The sequence below is a fragment of the Kogia breviceps genome, chromosome 2 (assembly GCF_026419965.1).
Source record: "Kogia breviceps isolate mKogBre1 chromosome 2, mKogBre1 haplotype 1, whole genome shotgun sequence".
NCBI lineage: Eukaryota > Metazoa > Chordata > Mammalia > Artiodactyla > Physeteridae > Kogia > Kogia breviceps.
In genome coordinates this window covers 87,361,298-87,382,815 of record NC_081311.1, presented here as the reverse complement: position 1 = coordinate 87,382,815, position 21,518 = coordinate 87,361,298, and the positions used below count along the sequence as shown (strand labels likewise).

The window sequence follows — 21,518 nt, the reverse complement described above, 5'->3', positions numbered from 1 at the left end:
AGGGTGGGCAGGAGGCTGTGTGAGCGCCATACACAGGGAGGGATGGCATCCAGCACAGACCAGGCCCGGGTCAGATGCAAAGCTAAGTGAGGGTGCATCCCAGCCAAGAGCCAGCAAGCAGGCATTCTGCACAGGCCCGGTAAGCTTTAAAATAGAACTGCCAAGGCAGCTCGACACCAAGGTTGCAAAACATGGCAAAACCACAGGAGGGAAAATGCAGAACTCATGGTTCAGATGCCCATCCAGATGTCCTGACTGTGGCACCACAGTGACAGCACTGCCTGTGTGTCAGTGCCACCCTTCAAGCCCACGTGACCTGAGCCACGAGGGTGTTTTTTCTGGAAAGAGGGTGTCCCCAGGATCTCCAAACTTGTAATATTTTTTTTACTTTACAACTTGACAGTATTTCACTTGTCAAACCCCACAGCAGAACCAAACCACAACAAACTACAAAATGTTTCTGCTAACATGCACAAGACGCACATTGATTTTCTTCCTCTTCTATATATACAAATAACAGTATTTCCCAGAAAAGTACAAACATCCAACTTTTTCTGCAATCTGTTCACATGTAAAATAAATCATCTGAGGAAGAGAAGCATACTTTATTCAACTGTGCCTTTCTCTCCCGCATTTTAAAACAACATGTTTTTCCAACTCCAGCCTCTTTCCCCAGATTAAGTGGCGTGGGGACAGAGAATGGGGCTGCTATGATCTCTAGGCAAAAACTTCAAAATTAAAAAACAAACACCATCTCCTGTCCAGCTTTACTACTGAAGAAATGCAACTGCACAAAAATTTGAAATTCCATTCTGGAAAGCAGCACTGGTCTCTTCTGCAATTACCTCAAAACAACTGCTGCATCAACAGAAAAACAAAAATCAAGTTTGCTTGAAAATCATGACAATAGGTGAAGTCTGAGACAGAGCCCGCAGAGGACTCTTGAGCCTGTCAAGCCCCTCCCTCCTGACATTGCTCTCCTGCCCCCTCAGCCTCAGTCTGCAGACCTGGGACAGGGTCTTCCCAAGACACAGCGCTGTCTGCCTCTGGACGCCTCCTCCCTGGGCGGGCGGCCTGCCCAGCCTCTTGCCGACCCAGAGCTCCTATGCAGCCCCTCAAGGCTCCCACGCTCCTTTTTCATTCCTTTTAAACTAGGACTCTGATCCTGTCGCTCTCCTGCTTATATGCTTACAGCTGTGGTTCTCAAACCATATTCCCTGGAACTCCGGGGTGCCCCACAATGGCAAGGCAGAGTAGCCCTGTGTTTATCTATTTTACGAACTGGGATGCCTCCTGAGATTTGTATGAAAAATGAACCTAATACAAATATAAATCAATCAACAAAAGACAGAAATGTATCTAGGATTCCAGAGTAAAGTCTCAATCCCTCGCAGTGTGCAGTGCCCACACAGGCCCAGCCTGACACCTGTGCGCTGTGCCCTGCCACTCGCACCACCCCCAGCGGGTCCCTGGGGAACGGAAATGCTCCACAGCTGCCGCGGCCACACACCAAGCACACAGGTGAGCCCCACAGAGCCGGACGCACTGCTGTGGGATGGAGGTTGGGACGGGGTGGGTTCTCCAGGGTGGGGGGGGCTTGTTTTCCCCCAAGGTCTGGGATCCCTCTGGTCTACTAATGCCTGACCATTTCTTTGTGACTCCGGTGGCCTTCATCTTTCACACAGAATCCAGTGCATGTTTAAGGCACGAGGGGAGATGATAGTAACAGGTCAGCGTGTTCTTTCTAGGATGGAGCCAAGCTCAGCAGTCTCTGGCACTGGGGGCGGGGGGGGTGGTCACACCATGGAGAAGGTGCCACCAACCTCCCGACTAGGCTGGGGGCTCCCCACCCACCGTGACACTGGGGCCGTTTCCTGCCCCCAGAAAGAGGGAGAGTGAGCCTGCACACAGGCGTGCCAGGGGCGGACACGTCCCCAGCTCACCGCAGGGAAGGCCTGGCCCCCCCCCACACACAGACCTAGACGCTGCCTGCCCAGGCTCCATCACCAGCGCCACTCCATACTGGAAGGTGGCCTCGTCCTTGCTTACACGGCCTCATAAATGCTCACCAAGAACTCCGACCCAGCAGTCCTTCTAAGCCCTCCCTTCGTGTGAGTCTTTTAACAAATTTTTACCTTCTAGAGAAAAGCCTAAGATGACCATATCTGGGCAGAAAAGTCCAGTATAATCGGTCCTCTGTATCCACAGATGCAAAACCTGTGGATACGGTGGACTGACTGTATTCACAGTACAACTTCCATCTTATATAAGTGACTTGAGCATCCGTGGATTTTGGTATGCATGGGAGCTCCTGGAACCAACCCCCAGCAGATAGTGAGGGACGACGGTGTTTCCTGATGACTCCCTCAGCAGCACGTCCCAGGAGGGGATTCTTAAATCACATGAATGTCTCCACAGCTGCAGGAGATGATCCGTCAATCCCACTTCTGGCCATTTATCCAAAGGAAACAAAATCACTACTTCAAAAAGATATCTGCGGGCTTCCCTGGTGGCACAGTGGTTGAGAATCTGCCTGCTAATGCAGGGGACACGGGTTCGAGCCCTGGTCTGGGAGGATCCCACATGACGCAGAGCAACTAGGCCTATGAGCCACAACTACTGAGCCTGCGCGTCTGGAGCCTGTGCTCCGCAACAAGAGAGGCCGCGATAGTGAGAGGCCCGCGCACAGCGATGAAGAGTGGCCCCCGCTTGCCACAACTAGAGAAAGCCCTCACACAGAAACGAAGACCCAACAGAGCAAAAGTTAATAAATTAATTAATAAACTCCTACCCCAACATCTTCAAAAAAAAAAGATCACTGACCATAGATCACCATACCAAATATAAAAATAATTTAAAGTTTACAATATTGCAAGAATTACCAACATGTGACACAAACATGAAGTTAGCAAATGCTGAAGGAAAAATGGCACCAAAAGACTTGCTTGACAGGAGGGTTACCACAAACTTTCAATTTGTAAACAATGTACTATCTGGGAAGTGCAATAAAGCAAAGAGCAATTAAATGATGTCTGCCTGTACTTTATTCAGAGTACCATAACATCCTGAAAGTGGGCTGCTCCTGCCCAGAACCCCAGGGGTATGAGCTGGCTGTAACTAAAACAGACAATCACCAGAGATACTCGGCAGAAATGCTCACCCTCACACCTTGTCCTGACTTGGTGGAGCTGAGTGCCGCGGGCACCTGCATGTTTAATGCCCGGCCCACACACACCTCTTGATTCTGAGGTTGGAGTCTCTGGCCCACACTTAACATGTTTTAGGGCAGTAGCCTCCGACACAGGGTGGACCATATAATCCTTTGAAGCGATAGAAGAAAACGCTGGAGTGTCTGTATTTCTGCCTCACGAGGACGAGGAACTAAGCCTCCCTGATAGCTACACATCTTCTCCCACCTCCTTGCCAGGTCCTCAAGGAGCAGCAAAAGCCAATGGCTCACAGGTACCTCAGCATTGTAACTAAATGAAGCCAATCTTTGTTGGAGGAGGCAACTATATAAAATGCAAATTAGGGGGCTTCCCTGGTGGCGCAGTGGTTGAGAATCCGCCTGCCAGTGCAGGGGACACGGGTTCGTGCCCCGGTCCGGGAAGATCCCACATGCCGCAGAGCGGCTGGGCCCGTGAGCCATGGCCGCTGGGCCTGCGCATCCGGAGCCTGTGCTCCGCAACGGGAGAGGCCACAACAGTGAGAGGTCCGCGTACCACAAAAATATATATATAAATAAGAAAATATAAAAATGCAAATTAAAATACAAAATAAAAACTAACCCCTATGATGATTAATTCTATGTGTCACCTTGACTATGCTATGGTATAATCCAGTTTTCGGTCAAACCTTAGTCTAGATGTTGCTGTGCAGGTATTTCTTAGGTGCAATTTACATTTAAATGGGCACACTCTGAGTAAAGCCGATGACCCTCCATCGTGTGGGTGGGCCTCGTCCAAACAGTTGAAGACCTTAAGAGAAAAAACCGAGGTCCTCTTTGGATTTGAATTCTGCCCCCAGAGGGCCTTTGGACTCAAGCTATAACATCAACTCTTCCTGGGTCTCAGCCTGCCTACTCTGAATTCAGAATTCCCAGCCTCCATGATTACGTGAGCCAATTCCTTAAAATAAATCTCTCTATATATATAAACATACCCTATTGGTTCTGTTTCTCTGGAGAATCCTGACTAATACACACACACCCATGTGTGCATTAGTGTGTATTAGCCTCTCAGACCATGTTCTGAGAGGCCGTTAACACAGAAAGTTCATATAAATGCAAATCTTATCCCTGGAGTGCTCTGAAATCTTATTAGATAGCCTGAATTCAGGCCAGAGCTGCCATGTTTAAGCCCCATTCATGGTGCTAGGTTCTCTACTGGCTCCTACAGAGCATAAGCTCTGTCCCTAAGCCCCTCACTTATGGCCAAAGGGTCTCCAGATATAAAAAGAACAAATAACAAAATGGCAAATATAAATCCTACCATATAAGTTATCTGCATTAAGTGTAAATGGAGTAGACAATCAAAAGGCAGACATTGACAGAATGGATTAAAAAACCATGTTGTGAGAGACAAATTTTAAATTCAAAGATACAGGGAGGGTGAAACAAAAAGGATGGGAAAAGATATAACATGCAAAGAGAAACCAAAAGTAGCCAGAAGTAGCTATACTAATATTAGATAAATATTAGACAAAATAGACTTGAAAACAAAAATTGTTACTAGAAACATTATGACAAAATGGTCACTCCACCAGTGAGATGTAACAACTATTAACATATTCACCTAATGAAACAACCTCAGAATACATGAAACCACAGAGAACATGATCTTATATGTAGAAAATCATAAAGATTTCACAAAAAAACCTGTTGCAGCAAATAAATGAATTAAGCAAAGCTGCAGGATACAAAAACAACACATAAAAATCAGCTGCATTTCTATACATTAGAAATGAATATTCCAAAAAGAATATTAAGAAAACAATTCCATTTACAATAGCATCAAAAAGAAAAAAAACTTAATAAATTTAGGAACTTCCCTGGTGGTCCAGTGGTAAAGAATCCGCCTTCCAAAGCAGGGGACGCGGTTTCGATCCCTGGTCTGGGAACTAAGATCCCACATGCCGCGGGGCAGCTAAGCCTGGGCGCCACAACTATTGAGCTCGTGGGCCTCGACAAGAGAGCCAGGTGCTGCAAACTACAGAGCCCAGGGTCTCCAGAAGCCATGAGCCGCAACTAGAGAAAGAAAACCCACACACCACAATGAAGACCCGACGCAAAAAAAAAAAAAAAGAATAGATTTAATCAAGGAGGTGAATGATTCATACACTAAAAATTACAGAACACAGACTTCCCTGGTAGTCCAGTGGTTAAGACTCTGCGCTCCCAATGCAGGGGGGCCTGGGTTCGATCCCTGGTCAGGGAACTAGGTCCCACATGCATGCCGCAACGAAGATCTGCATGCCGCAGATAAGACCCGGCGCAGCCAAAATAAATAAATAAAATAAATAAATATTTTTTAAAATCACAAAACATTGCTGAAAGAAATTAAAGACACAAATAAACAGAAAGATATTCCATGTTCATGAACTGGAAGACTTAATATTATTAAGATGACAATATAGGGAATTCCCTGGCAGTCCAGTGGTTAGGACTCTGCACTCTCACTGCCAGGGGCCTGGGTTTGATCCCTAGTCAGGGAACTAAGATCCCGCAAGCCACATGGGGCAGCCAAAAAAAAAAAAAAATTTACAATATAATCCAAAGCCATCTACTGATTCAATGTAACCCCCCTTCAAAATTCCAAAAGCATTTTTTGCAAAAATAGAAAAACCCACCTTAAGATTAATATGGAATCTCAAAAGACTCAGAATAGCAAAAACAATCTTGAAAAAGAACAACAAAGCTGGAGGTCTCACATTTACTGATTTCAAAACTTACTATAAAGCTACAGTAATCAAAATAGTGTGGTACTGGCATAAAGACTGACATACTGACCAATGAAACAATAAAGAGCCCAGAAATAAAACCTTGTGTATATAGTCAAATGATTTTCAACAAGGGTGTCAAACCATTCACTGAAGAAAGGACAGACTTTTTAACAAATGGTGCTGGGAAAACTGGATATCCACATGCAAAAGAATTAATTGGACCATCACCTTACACAATATATGCAAATTAACTCAAATGAACAAAAAACCTAAACAGAAGCGCTAAAATTATAAAACTCTTAGAATAAAACATATGAGAAAATCTTCATGACACTGGATTTGGCAATGATTTCTTGAATATGACACCAAAAGCACTAGCAACAAAAGAAAAAGTAGATAAACTGGACATGAAAATTAAAAATCTTTGTGCACCCAAGGACAAGAGAATGAAAACATAACCCACAGAATGGGAGAAAATATTTGCAAATCATATATCTGGTAAGGGATTGCTATCCAAAATATATAAAGAATTCCTACAACTCAACACTAAAAAAAAAAAAACATGATTAAAAAATGAACAAAGGATTTGAATAGACATTTCTATAAAGAAGATACACAAATGGCAAAAAAGTACATGAAGAGATGATCGACACCATTAAGCATTAGGGAAATGCAATCAAAACCAGAATGAGATACTACTTCACACCCATTATGGTGGTTATTATTAAAAACAAACAAAAAAAACCCACCAGAAAATAACAAGTGTTGGTGAGGATGTGAAGAAACTGGAACCCTTGTGCATTGTTGGTACACAGAAGACTGGTGAAGCTGCTATGGAAAACAGTATGACAACTGCTCAAAGAAATTAAACATTGAATTATGATGTTCATAGCAATGCTTAATTGGTGTCTGGAATAGTCATGTTCATAGACAGGAAGTAGAATGGTTGCTACCAAGAGCTGGAGGAATAAGGGAATGGGGAGTTAGTGTTTAAGTGGGTGCAGACACAGACATAGAAAACAAACTTATGGTTACCAAAGGGGAAGTGGGGGGAGGGATTAATTGGGAATTTGAGATTAACAGATATTATTATATATAAAATAGATTAACAAGGACCTACTGTGTAACACAGGGAACTATATTCAATATCTTATAATAACGTATAATGGAAAAAGATCTCAAAAAGAACAGATATGTGTGTATGTATATATACGTATGTGTGTATATATGTGTATATGTACAAAACGGAATCACTTTGCTGTACACCTGAAACATTGTACATCAACTATACTTCAATAAAATAAAGAAATAAATAAGTGCAGAAGTTCAGTTTGGGATGAAGACAAAGTTTAGGGGATGGATAGTGGTAATGGCTGTACAACTTAATGCTACTAAACCGTACACTTAAAATGGTTAAAATGGTAAATTGGGGGTTATTTATATTTTATTATAGTAAAAAAAAATCAGGCAAGGTGATTTCCCCCATTTATTTTTGTTTTTAATCATTTTTTCAGATCAGATATTCCAGTTTATTTTACACTTCCTATAATTTTTTTTTTTTTTTTTTTTTTGCGGTAAGCGGGCCTCTCACTGTTGTGACCTCTCCCGTTGCGGAGCACAGGCTCCGGACGCGCAGGCTCAGCGGCCATGGCTCATGGGCCCAGCCGCTCCACGGCACGTGGGATCCTCCCAGACTGGGGCACGAACCCGTGTCCCCTGCATCGGCAGGCGGACTCTCAACCACTGCCCCACCTGGGAAGCCCCACATAAATTTTAGAGTCAGTTTGTCTTTTACCTATAAAAACATCCTCCTGAGACTTCTAATAAACAAAAATATCTTATGACCCAGCAAGAACACTTCTAGATTTCTATCCAAAAGACATTATAACATATGCCCACATAGAGACTTACACATGAGTCTTCATAGCAGCAGTTATTCATAACAGGCAAAAAATGGATCTAATGAATGGTTAAACAAAATGTAATATATCCATACAATGGAATACAACAAAAAGGAATGAGATGCTGGTACATACTAGAACAGGCATAAACTCCAAAAACATGCTAAGTGAAGGAAGCCACACATAAAGACCACAAATTATTCACTTTCGCTTATGTTAAATGTCCAGAAACGCCAAATCTATAAAAGAGAGCAAATTAGTGATTAGCTGGAATAGGGCCTACGAAACTGTGAAAGGTCACGAGCGATCTTATCGGGGTGAATCGTATATTCCACAACTGTGTTACGGTGCTGCTGCCGAACTCCGTAAATCTACTAAAAATCACTGCCCACTTGAAGTAGGTAAATTTTATAGTATGTACATTATACGTCAATAAAGTTAAAATATTTTTTTGCTGCAGTATTTGATTGGAATTGTTAAATCTATAGATCGATTTGGAGAGAACTGACATCTTTACTATGTTGAGTGTCCCAACCCATGACCACAATGTGCCTCTCCATTTATTTACATGATCTTTGATTCACTCATCAGCATTTTGTAGTTTTCAGCATATAGATCCTGCATGTGGTTTATTAAATTTATCTGTAATATTTGATTTTTTGAAGCTGCTGAAAATGGTATTTTTTAAAATTTCACTTTCTAATTGCACATTGCTTGTATATAGAATAAGATTGACTTACATGTGTTGACTGTATTTTGTGACCTTGTTAAACTTCACTTACTTAGTTCTAATAGTTTTTCATAGATTCCTTGGATTTTTCTAGGTAGATACCATCTGCAAAAAGGGACAATTTTATTTTCTCTTTCCAATCTGCCTTTTATTTATTTTTCTGACCTTATTGCCCTGGCTAAAATAAAGTTTTTAAATTACATAGATGTAGCTAACCCATGCTATACTTATTTCGGTTAAAAAAACAATGAGTAGCTAGGACTGGTTAGTTATATAAAAGCTTTAGAAAACATAGCACGAATAGTAACAGCTCCTTATACAGTACACTTCCTATATATATTACCTCATTTGATCTTCATCACAACCTAATAGGTGCTTTTCCCACCATACCAAAAAAGAAAAATGGTCTAAGGTAGTCCAAGCAACATACCCACCAGGGCTCAGGTGAACATATAGCAGACATCAACAACAGTCAAAGCAGTAGATTTGCCAGGACCTAACTTGATCTCACCTGCCGAAGTGTATCTTTCTTCCCACTGGCTAGTGGGCAGCCCCAGGCACTGACTGAGCTGAACCTCTATAAACTGGTGCTAGTGAAACGCAGATCAGAAGCCAGGACACAGACTGTCACAGAGTGAGAGGGGCTGAAGGAACACTGGCCCACCTGGGGAGTGGAGGCAGGTGCTCCTGGAGTGGTACCTGAGCAAGCACAGTGCCTTCAAAAAATAGCAGGTAAGTTATTCAATAGGTGTGTGAGGGTCAGGTCCCAGGGTCTAACATTTTGCAGAAGGCATTACTGGCAGCTTCTTTCTGATTTTTAACTTATGAGTGTGCAGTCAGATGGCTGGATTCAAAGTCTGGCTCTGCCACTTACCAGATATGTAACTTTAGACACATACTTCACCTCTTGGTCAGTTTCCTCATCCATAAAGTGGGAGTAGTAATTGCACCCACCTCTGAGGGTCCTGAGAATAATTAGTATGTAGAGCACTCAGGAGTTAGGGAACTACAGCCCGCGGTCTGCTTCTACAGGCAAAGTCCTACTGGGGCACAGCCATACTCGTTCATTACAGACTGTCTGTGCCAACTTGTGCTGCAACAGTGGAACTGGGGAGGCTGTGACAGAGACCATATGGCCTACAAAGCCGTAAGTCGTCACTATCTGGACCTTTACAGGAAAAGTGGCCCTGGCTTAGAATGTGCTGGAGCAAAGTAAGTACTCAAGGAATGTTAGCTATTATTTAGACCCTAACTTACTTCCTGAATGATAAACTTGAGTACATACAAAAAGATATACACACAAGCATTGACTCTGGGGGTGACAAACATAAAATAACAATGTCAATTAACAGGTGGTTGATTAAATAAATTGTGATGCATCTATACTATACACAACCATTAAAAGGAATGAAGGCTATCCATGTGTATATATACTGTATGTGCCAACATGTTAAGATTTCCAACATCTTTAAATAATCCGAGAACATTAAGTGAAAAGGTATGATGCTACATGCAATATAATCTCATTATGTTACATAAAGAACACACCCAAACAAAACCTATGTGTATGCACAGAAAAGGCTACATACCAAGAGAAGTACTGAGGGAATTTCACTTTTAGTATATGTAGTTAAGTACTGTTTGAATCTTTTAATAAGCTGAAATTCTGTAATTTTTCTCATGACTTAAAAGTGTTATTTTAATGGCTCAGGTTGTACCCTAGTGGTACAAGTTTTAAATTTTAATGTCTTTACCCCAGGGACAAACTCGAGTATGGATGAATCGCAAACGCGTTGTGAACTAACCAGACTCAAAAACCACATATGACATTCTGGAAAAAGCAACACTGTAGGAACGGAGAACAGATCAGGGGTCAGGAGTTGGGAATGCGGTTGCCTACAAAGGGACAGAAAGAAGGAGTTCAGGGGGGTGACAAAACTGTTCTGTATCTTGACTGTGGTGCTACACTAAGCATTTGTTAAAACTCACTGAACTGTACTCCACAAAGCGAATCTTACTATGTGTCAACTTAAAAATAAATTTAAGTAAACACACATACAAAACAAAAACACTTGGGGAGTAACTCTTCTTTGGGCGACCTATGAGCACACAAATTTATGTATTAATACAGGAAATGTCTGCCGCCACATTTCCCTGGTTCGCCTCTGGCACAGAGATGATACCGCTACGCGAAGGCACCATCCTCCTAACTGAATTCCCACAAACGCAAAGCTGCCGTGGCCCTGATTGTTTTCTTCGGGCTCCGTGCGTATAGATCTGCGCTTTACTCGGAAAACCTCGAAGGGCTTTCAGGGAGAAGGGAGGGCAGGCACCGGCGCGCACCGTCACAGGCCGGCGCCCCAGCCGAGCGGCCCGGGCAGATCTTCCAGCACGAGCCCCGAGCCGCTGCAGCCGCTGGTGAACTGTCAAGAGCAGCAACCTGAGCTAGGCAAGGGGAATCACTGCTGATTCAATCACGGATCATTGACGGAATCACGTCGATAAAGGCCACGAACCACCACCCGGCTCACCAGCTTCAGCCAAACACTGTGCGGCGAGGCGCACAGCACCTTCCTCTCCTGTAAAGGAAAACTCCCAGGTCTCCCATAGAAGCGCAGACCGTCCAACACGGGGCTTCATAAGCAACGCTATCCTGCCGTTCAGACCTGACACTAGAGTGGACGTGGTCCGGACACCTCTCTCCGCTTAAAAAACGCTCCTTAAGCCCCATTGCCAAATTACTCTTCCGCCCTTTTCTCCCGCCCACCAAGCGCTGCGAATTAGGAGCATGCATTTCAGGCTTGAAATACACAATTCGGTCTGGCTGTACTGAACCGCGCTGCCCAAGTAACAATCCCGGCTCCTTAACAAAGCCCCAAACTCCTCTCTGCAAGAATCTGCAAAATGGTCTCGCTCGGCCAGAGTCTCCCTCCTTCCCTCAGAGAGGAGCACAAAGCACGACCTCAGCGCAAATCCTCTGCTCCCTGCTTTCCAACAAAAACTGCAAAACCCCAATGTACCCCGTCCCCACTGGAGTTTCGCCACGTGCCGGGGGTGCTGGGGCAGGGGTCCGCGACTCCCGGGCCGGAGCCGTCCTGGGAGGCGGCGCAGCCGGGGAGGCCGCGCGGCCGAGGTCCGAGTCCCGGCCGCTCGCGGGGCCCCGGCCCGGCACCGCCGCCTTCCAGCTCCCTCCCGGCCGGGTTTCGAGCGAGGTCCGGATCCCACCTGGGCGGCGGGGTGGGGCAGAGGCGGCAGCGTTCCTCACCTTGGTCCGCGGCGGCAGCTCGGGGGTCCCGGGCGGGCCCTGGGAGTTTCCCAGCCGAATGAGTCACCGAGGCGGGTCGGGAATGCTCCAGGAAACACCCGGCCTCCTCCCCTTCCTCCCGGGGCGGGGGCTCTCCCGGCTCGGCCCCTTCCTCCCGGCGCTCCTCCCTCCGCGCTCCTTCCCCAGCCCAGTCCATCCGCTCCTCCACGCCTAGCTCCCTCCCCCGACCCCGCAGCCCGGCAGTGTGCCGGGCCGCGCTCCCCTCCGGCCGCAGAAAATGCTCCCCAGGGAGGAGAGCCTCCAGTGCCACCTGCGGGCTTCGGCAACCTCAGTTCTGCCTGGGACCGCGGGGGCGGGGGGGCTTCCCCGTGGAAGCTGCCCCGTTTGGGCCGTAAAAAGAGCGGGGAGTGCTCACCCTGTCCCGGGGCTCCACAGGGTCAGGGCGGCGGGTGAGATGAGCTGCAGAAGGGACTTGGAGGGACACCCAAGCGGGCTGGCCTGGCGCCCCACAGCCAGGGAGGAGGTGCGCACACCTGCGCTCCGCGGGCTGGAGCCGGGTGCGACTGGGACACGCCGCCGGAACCGAGCCAGCTGGGAGAAAATGACCCGGTATGGCCCCTGCAGTGATCGCATCTCCCGTCTGAGCCAGGGGCAAAGGCGTGCGCAGGCTTGTGGGAATGGCTGACAAGAAGTCCTGACGAACTAGCCCCAAAACACAATCTTGAGAGGCCAAATAAATAACACGTCTTATGGAATCGCTGAGTGAAGTTAGCTTGTCACAAACATGCTTAGGAGAAAAATTTCCCTAAACTACAGGCTCCCCCCGCAACCCCCACTGCCGAGTTGTAAGGGAGAGCAATGAAGACGGGCAGCGGGTACTGAAAACCGCAAGAAGTCTGATTACCTCCTGGCTGTCCCCCAGATGATGCAAAAAGTTGCAGCAAATGGATCCTGACTAAACCAGAATCTATCAGTTGTCTAAATATTCAGAGACCACTTTTTCTAGAAGCTCCTGTAGGTCCCTCATACTCCTGCAAAACATGGGTTTTGAGTGACTTTCTGGTTCCCAGCCAGCTCACACATTTTCAATCAGCAGAAATACTGCATCTCTCTGCCCAGGGCTGAGTCTCAAAGTTAGATTCCGAAGGGTTGGGTTCTTTTGTTTGTTTGTTTTTGTTTGTTTTCCTGCCTTTTTTTTTAATACTGTAGGTGAAGTGCTGAAATACAAATTCAAGGTATAGTGTGATAATTTTTAAATATCATAATCCCTAGAGGAATTAATAAAAAATAAGCAATTTTTAAAAATCCGGGCTTCCCTGGTGGTGCAGTGGTTAAGAATCTGCCTGCCAATGCAGGGGACACAGGTTCGAGCCCTGGGCCAGGAAGATCCCACATGCTGTGGAGCAACTATGCCCATGCACCACAAATACTCAGCCTGGGCTCTAGAGGCCTCGAGCCACAGCTACTGAAGCCCACACGCCTAGAGCCCACTGCAAGAGAACAAGAATCTTGCACACTGCAACAAAGAGTAGCCCCCACTCAGGGCAACTAGCCCATGGGCAGCAAGCAAGACCCAACACAGCCAAAAAACAAAAAAATCCGAGAGGAAATAAAATGGAATGCTAAGATATAAATCTGAAGAAAGCAGCAAAGAAGGAGGAAAAAGCACATAGGACAAACAAATGAAAAGCAAGCTGTTAGGCTTAAATCCAGCCATATTAGTAATTACATTAAATGTAAATGAACTAAACACTCCAAAGAAATTGTCACATTGGATAAAAAAACCTAAATATAAGGCTGTTTAAAAGAGACATACTTTAAATATAAGGACACAAAGTGGTTGAAATTTTAAAAGATGAAAAAGCATCTACCATACCTATGCCAATCACGAGAAAGTTGAGGTGACTATATTAATATCAAAGTAGACCTCAAGGGACTTCCCTGGTGGTCCAGTGGCTAAGATTCTGCACTCCCAGTGCAAGGGGGCGGGTTTGATCCCTGGTCAGGGAACTAGATCCCACATGCCACAACTAAGAGTTCGCATGCCACAACTAAAGATCCCTCATGCTGCAAGGAAAATCCCATGAGCCACAATTGAGACACGGCACAGCCAAATAAATAAATAAATGAATTTTAAAAATATTCAAAGTAGACCTCAAGACAAGGAGTGTGACCAGAAATTAAAAGGGACATTTGGTAAACATAAGTGGGTCAATTAATTCAGAAACAAATGACAATTTTTAGTGTGTATGCAATCAAATAAGCTTTGAAACTTTGCAAAAATTGATAGAATCAGAAGAAGAAATAGGCAAACAAACAGTCATAATTAGAGATTTAACACCCCTCTCTTAGTAATCGATAGAACAGGCAGACACCAAAATAAGTAAAGATACAGAAAAAAGTTAAAGCAATTGACCTATTTGCCCTTAACCCTCACAAAACAAAATACAGAATATGTTGTATTTGATGAAAGATGTTTAAAATCTTTATACTGAATCCTCAAGGTATTACTGAGAAGAATTAAAATTTTCAAATATCATGTGCCGCCAGCCGCGGCGTGTCCTCAAAGTGCAGCAACAATCGACGAGAGGGGGTAGGGAACTGAAAACACCAAGGTATGGGATCAGAAGGGCACAAGCAACTGATGGTTGCAAGGCAAGTTTAATAACAAAGCATAGCCATATATATACCACTAAAGCAGGGAATTTGCTTAGTCATGCCTTATCGGGCATCAGCTGGTTTGATTGGCTTCTCGGCTTAATCACGCCTTATTGGCATCAGCTGGTTGATTGGCTTCTCGGCTTCTCCCTCAAAGGCACCAATTTCCCCTCCAGGGTTGCTTTTCCTAGCTTTAGGGAACAACCAGGGACTCCTAGTAACTGAGTAGGTCCCTGGAGCGATTTAGCCAAAGGCCATCTCCTTTTTTACGTTCATACCATAAAGTCCAGGATGCATACCAAGGAGAGTACAATCGGGCCCTGAGGCTTATGAGGGTCTTAATGGCGCCTTCTTCAGAGGGCAATGCTCGCCACATTTCCCCCTCTTTTATTTTTTAAAGCTTGATAATGCAATTTCAACCTATACACCTCCTGACGAAGAGCAGCGAGAAGGCCAACAATAAAGCGTAATAAACAAGGTAATGCAATTAACATCAACAATACACATGACCCCATGGTAATCAATCCTGTGAGTCCATTTTGAAACCAATGCATTGGGTTTAACCATTGAAGCTGATCCAAGAGTCCTTGAATTAATTGTTGGGGCCCGTCTTCTTGTAGATGAGCTTCTTGAATTGCTTGTATTTCCGCATTAAGTTTTTGTATGTCCAAACTAATGTGTCCATCAGTCCATACACTTAAAAAGTGCATTTTTACTTTGTTCCAATCCCAGTCAGTTTCATTATAAGCGTGTTGAGTCACACAAATCCAAGTATATTTAGCATGGCAAATCAAACGCATTTTCAATTTTAAATCCATAATTTGGTCTCCTGAGCATTTTTTAACTCATCAACCTCAGTTTTTAGTTGAGTATCAATATGACTTTGTAATGCTAATGTAATACTGGTATTTTTAGACAATTGATTAACAATGTGCTTGCTGTACAGTTTTACTTAATGCTAAACCGGCGGTAGCGGCTGTGGCTGTTAAAGCGGCTAAGGCTAATATGCTACATATTAATATTCCAATGAATCGTTTAGGTCTTTTTAAAGCTTCAGATAATTCTAGCCAAGCTTGCATGCTAGTACTATGATACCATGGTTCAGAAATATTTACAGGCAGCATTACATAGGAAGGTTGTTTTAACATCATAACAGAAAAAGTTCCTTTCATAGGCAGAATGCAAGTACTAAAAATAAAATTCTGACAAGTTATATTATATCCTAAGGAACCAGAAGTAAACTCAATCTGTAAATCTCCTATTAGCAAGGCATATGAGGGTGCAACACAAGTAATAACCGGTTGATAAGAATAAGACAATGCAAACTTCCCAAAATCCCAATACTTATAAAAAACCAAACTATTATTAGTAACAGAAACTGAAGAAATTAAAATGGTATCATTATTATAATTTAAGGTGCACCAGATTTGAGAATTCAAAATCAGATTGGGGAAAATCAGAAGGAAAAAAGGAGGGAAACTTCAAACTTGTAACAGCTTTAACTACCTTTAAACTATGGCCGGCCAGTAGTCCCTTGTCCTCCTACATATACTTCAACACAAAAATAGTATCTTTGACTTTGCAGCTTCTATTAGAGCTCCACTTTCAGCTTTATGATTAGACCCATCTTTGTTGCTGTAATTACCAGTCTCATTCTTTCCATTTTTGTTATTGTTGCCCTGTGAAATCATTTTTTCTAGAACAGCAAGAAGATGTAAAGCTTCCTCAGCTTGGTAGGTTAATATATACAGGTCTACGAGCAAAAACCACACTGCTTGGGCAAATTTTTCTTCAAAAGGTTCTATGAACTGATAAAGTTTTTCACCAACGGATATGGCTTCTGTATACTGTCGGATATGATACAGGATGACTGCTTAATTGTAATACAACATACTGTTTTCAACATCATCTAATCCATCCATTTCTTCAACAGCCGAGTGCACCTGATTCTTCAACTGGTTAAGTGTCTATCTTAAACTATCTATTGTTGTCTGGTTACTTTTGAAAAACTCAGCTACTGCCGTATTCAAAATTATTTTATAATCCTCTTTGTTTATAACTTGTAGGCAGGCAAGATGTTGCAGACAGACATCATAATTTCCAGCTGTGAAAGCCTGGAAAGCACTGGTGGACAACTCCTTCTCTTGATCAGTGATCTCAGGTCGCTCCTTGGATACTTTTTGTCCCATATTTTTTTTACTTCTGACTATTGCCCCGAGTTACTATCAACTTTACTATGTGGCCACACTTTCACTCTTAACTCCGGGGATTCACCTACCGAGATTCAGATGTCCCTCTTGTCAAGTCCCTGTTCGGGCGCCACTTGCCGCCAGCCGCGGCGGGTCCTCAAAGTGCAGCAACAATCGACGAGAGGGGGTAGGGAACTGAAAACACCAAGGTATGGGATCAGAAGGGCACAAGCAACTGATGGTTGCAAGGCAAGTTTAATAACAAAGCGTAGCCATATATATACCACTAGAGCAGGGAATTTGCTTAGTCATGCCTTATCGGCATCAGCTGGTTGATTGGCTTCTCGGCTTAATCACGCCTTATTGGCATCAGCTGGTTGATTGGCTTCTCGGCTTCTCCCTCAAAGGCACCAATTTCCCCTCCAGGGTTGCTTTTCCTAGCTTTAGGGAACAACCAGGGACTCCCAGTAACTGAGTAGGTCCCTGGAGCGATTTGGCCAAAGGCCATCTCCTTTTTTACGTTCATACCATAAAGTCCAGGATGCATACCAAGGAGAGTACAATCGGGCCCTGAGGCTTATGAGGGTCTTAATGGCGCCTTCTTCAGAGGGCAATGCTCGCCACAATCATGCACAAAATATAACATACATTAGGAAGTAAAACAAGTCTCAACAAATTTCAAAGGGTTGAAATCATACAGAACTTTCTCTGATCACCACGAAACTGAAGTAACAAAAGATAACTTTTTTAATGCCTAAATATTAGAGAACTAAATAATACACATTTCTCCTTTGATCAAAGAAGAAATCACAATGGAAATTGGAAAATATGTTGAATAATGAAAAAAATAACATCAAAATTTGTGAGATGCAGCTAAATGAATGCTCAGAGAGAAAGTTAATACACCAAATACATATAGCAGAAAACAAGAAAAGTTTAAAATCAATCTCTAAATTCCTACCTCAAAAAAGTTAGAAAAACAGAAGCAAATTAAATCCAAAGAAAGTACAAGTGAAGAAATAATAAAGATAAGAACAGAGGTCAGGGACTTCCCTGGCGGTCCAGTGGGTAAGACTCTGTGCTCCCAATGCAGGGGGCCCGGGTTCGATCCCTGGTCAAGGAACTAGATCCCACACGTATGCTGCAACTAAGAGTTCACATGCCACAACTAAGAAGCCTGCATGCTGCAACTAAGAGTTCACGTGCTGCAATGAAGATCCCACATGCTGCAACTAAGACCCAGTGCAGCCTAAATAAATAAATATTTTTTAAAAAACAGAGGTTAATGAACTAGAAAACAGATGAACAAATAAGAAAATCCACCCCTTCTCCCAGGAATAAATTAGGAGTTTGGAATTAACAGATACACACTACTATATATAAAATAGATAAACAACAAGGACTTACTGTATAGCACAGGGAACTATATTCAGTATCTTGCAATAACCTATAATGGAAAAAAATCTGAAAAAGAATATATATATATATATATATATATATATAGAGAGAGAGAGAGAGAGAGAGAGAGAGAGAGAGATAGATAACTCAATCACTTTGCTGTACACCTGAAACTTACATATTGTAAATCAACTATACTTCAAAAAAAAGAAAAATAGAAAGAGAATCCCTCCCTCCCCCAAAACACTGGCTTTTTTTAAAAAAGTAATAGAATTGTTACACCCTAGCAAAATTGTTTTTAGAAAAACATAAATTAACGACAACAGAAATAAAAAGGGTGATACCAGTAGTTTCTTACCAAAATAAAAGGGTATAAAAAGTATTGTATGAAAAACTTCATGGCAATAAATTTAAATATTCAGAAGAAATAGATTTCCTGAAAAATATGACTTTCCAAAACTGACACAAGAAAAAAATCGAAAATCTGAATAGTCCTATATTGGTAGAAGACAACAGTTGAATCTGTAATTTAAAACTGTCCCATAAAGAAAATCTCCAAGGTTATATAGCTTCATTGGTGAATTCTATAAAATATTTAAGGAAGAAGTAATACCAATTTTATAAAACCACAGTAATTAAAATAGCATAGTCTTGGCTAAGGATGCACAAATAAATCAATGGAACAGAATAGTAAGAAATAATCCGGGCTATAGACTGAATGTTTGTGTCTCCTCAAAATTCATATGTTGAAACCTAACCCCCAAGGGGTTGGTATTTAGAAGTGGGGCCTTTGGAAGGTGATTAGATAATGAGAATAGAGCCCTCACAAATGGGACTAGTGCACATAGAAAAGAGACTCCAGAGAGAGACTTCATCTCTTCCACTATGTGAGGTTACAGGTCCATGAAGCAGGAAGTGGGCTCTCACCAGACACCAAATCTGCCAGCACCTTGCTCTTGGACTTCCCAGCCTCCAGACTCTGTGAGAAATAAATTTCTATAGTTTATAAGCCACCCAGTCTATGGTATTCTGTTATAGCAGCCCAAACAGACTAAGATAAGCCCACACCTCTACAGTCAGTTGATTTTTAATAAAGATGCCAAAGTAATTCAATGGAGAAAGGGAAGTCTTTTTTTTTTTTTTTTTTTTTTTTTTTTTTGCGGTATACGGGCCTCTCGCTGTAGTGGCCTCTCCCGTTGCGCAGCACAGGCTCCGGACGCACAGGCTCGGCGGCCATGGCTCACAGGCCTAACCGCTCCGCGGCATGTGGGATCTTCCCGGACCGGGGCACGAACCCGTGTCCCCTGCATCGGCAGGCGGACTCTCAACCACTGCGCCACCAGGGAAGCCCGGGAAGTCTTTTCTTAATGGTGCTAAATAATTGCATAACTATGTGGAAAAAACTGACCCCCTTGCCCACATCATACACAAAAATTAATTTGATATGGATCATAGACCTAAATGTGAAAGCTAAAGTTTCTAGAAGGAAACATAGAGAATAATTTCACAACCTTAGGGTAGAGGTAGGAAAAGATGTCTTAGAACAGAAAATGTACTAACCTCTTTGGTCAGTACCTTTAGAAAGAAATTGATAAATGATTTGGTCAAAATTTTTAAACTTCTCATCTAAAGACAATGTTAAGAGAGTGAAATGCCAGACTGGAAGACAGTCTTGGTACACAGATAACTGACGAAAGACTTGTATCCACAATATACAAAGAACCCCTACAGATCAACAGTAAAACGCCAACCCAATAAAAATAGGACATTTCAAAGAAGAAACTACTTTGGAAGTCTCTTATCAAGTTAGATATACATATATACTATGGTACAGTAATCCTACTTTTATGTATTTACCTAAGAGAAATGAAAATTATCTCTACAAAGAGACTTGTACATGAATATTCTAATGAACTTCATTCATAATAGCAAAAAACTAAAAACAACCCAAAGCATATAATTAGGAAAGTAGATAAACAAATTGTGGTATATTCATACAATGGAACATTAGTAATAAAAAGGAAGGAATGACTGATCCAAGTAATATCACAAAATAGATGAATCTCAAAATTATCATGTAATTTTACCAGGTACAAAAGATAATATTGGTTGATGTGAGGAAGAAAGAAGAGTAGGAAGCTCCAGGCCCTCATTTCCCCACAGAAACACCAAGTAAACATCATACTGACCTAAGTAGTTTTGTGAAAACTCTAAAAACCAGTTAAGGATCTGTAGCAACCAACTGAATGCACAACAAAGAAACAGCCGCACTCAAAACATTCCAAATGAAAATTTCATGGCATTTTTGATCACCCTTGCCCACCCCCACCCAGGCATACCTCAGAGAGAGGAAGTCCATTCCTGATCCGTCCCTTAGGGCGGAAGGAAGTTGTCTACACTGTTCTGACTTGTCTGGGGGCTATTGGAGGGTTTGTTTTTCTCCCCTGACTCAGAGTGCTGACACGAATGGAGGATTAGTTTGGGTATCAGATTGGAGGCTGATCATAGCAGTGTGGTGCAGGGCACCGTGGAGAGCCTCAGGGGGATTTCTGACCTGTGGGCACCTGGGGGCAAGAGACTGTGGGCAGAGGAATACAATAGAACACCCAAGGCCCTGAGAAGAAGAAGGGTGAGACTCTTAGGGACATAAGATACTTTGAAAAGCAGCTGCGTATATAGAGGAATTAGGGGGGAAAGCACACAAACAGGCCCAAGGAAGATGTACCACGGGAGAAGACCCTGAGCCCTCATGCTGCACTAATTAGGGGACAGACACCTGCACTGAGTAACGCCGCAAAGACTGGGAGAGGTATCTGATTGTCAAATGCCCGGTTTTCAACAGATGCATGACCCATTCAAAGAAACAAAATAAATCAATAAATAAATCTATAAAACAAAATGACCCTAAAGGAAGGCTTCAAATTTACTTGACAAACACTTTGAAACAATTGTCTTAGTGATTCAGCTTGATAACCTAAATAGGAACACATACAGAGAACTAAAGGAAATCAGGAAATCAATATATGAACAAAATGAAAATATCTACAATAGAGAGAAATTATAGAAATCCAGCTTCTGGTCTAGCATATCAGGAGCTTGAAAGTTGTCCCTGTGTCCTAACAAGTAAAAAACTAAATGGACCAAAAATCACCAACTCTTCCTACCATTAGAGAAGTGAGGTCAAAGGGCAAATTGCTGACCCATAAATCAGAGAGACAGACAAGTAGATCCAGAGAATCAGAACTCACCAAAGCAGAAACCCATGAATAGAAACTTCTGTGGGAGCTGGTATCAGGGTAAGAATCTTAAACTGAAACTTATGAATTGCTGGAGGCTCAGTGTGGAAAAGTCTGAGAGTTTAAAACTCCAGAAGGGGGCTTCCCTGGTGGCGCAGTGGTTGAGAGTCCGCCTGCCAGTGCAGGGGACGCGGGTTCGTG

The 21,518-nt window shown here is 43.2% G+C and overlaps 1 protein-coding gene across 4 annotated transcripts in view; it reads right to left on the bottom strand.

Annotated features, from left to right (window-relative positions):
• The window catches only part of CYFIP1 (cytoplasmic FMR1 interacting protein 1), a 91,073-nt gene extending 79,112 nt beyond the window's left edge, over positions 1–11,961 (bottom strand). The window contains exon 1 of one of the 4 annotated variants that reach the window (XM_059055003.2): positions 11,837–11,961. The gene's annotated coding sequence lies outside the window, so the exon portion shown is untranslated. The remainder of the gene's footprint in view (positions 1–11,836) is intronic. The other 3 variants (XM_067025760.1, XM_059055004.2, XM_067025758.1) reach the window with 3 other exon arrangements.
• Between the last annotated feature and the right edge of the window lie 9,557 nt (positions 11,962–21,518).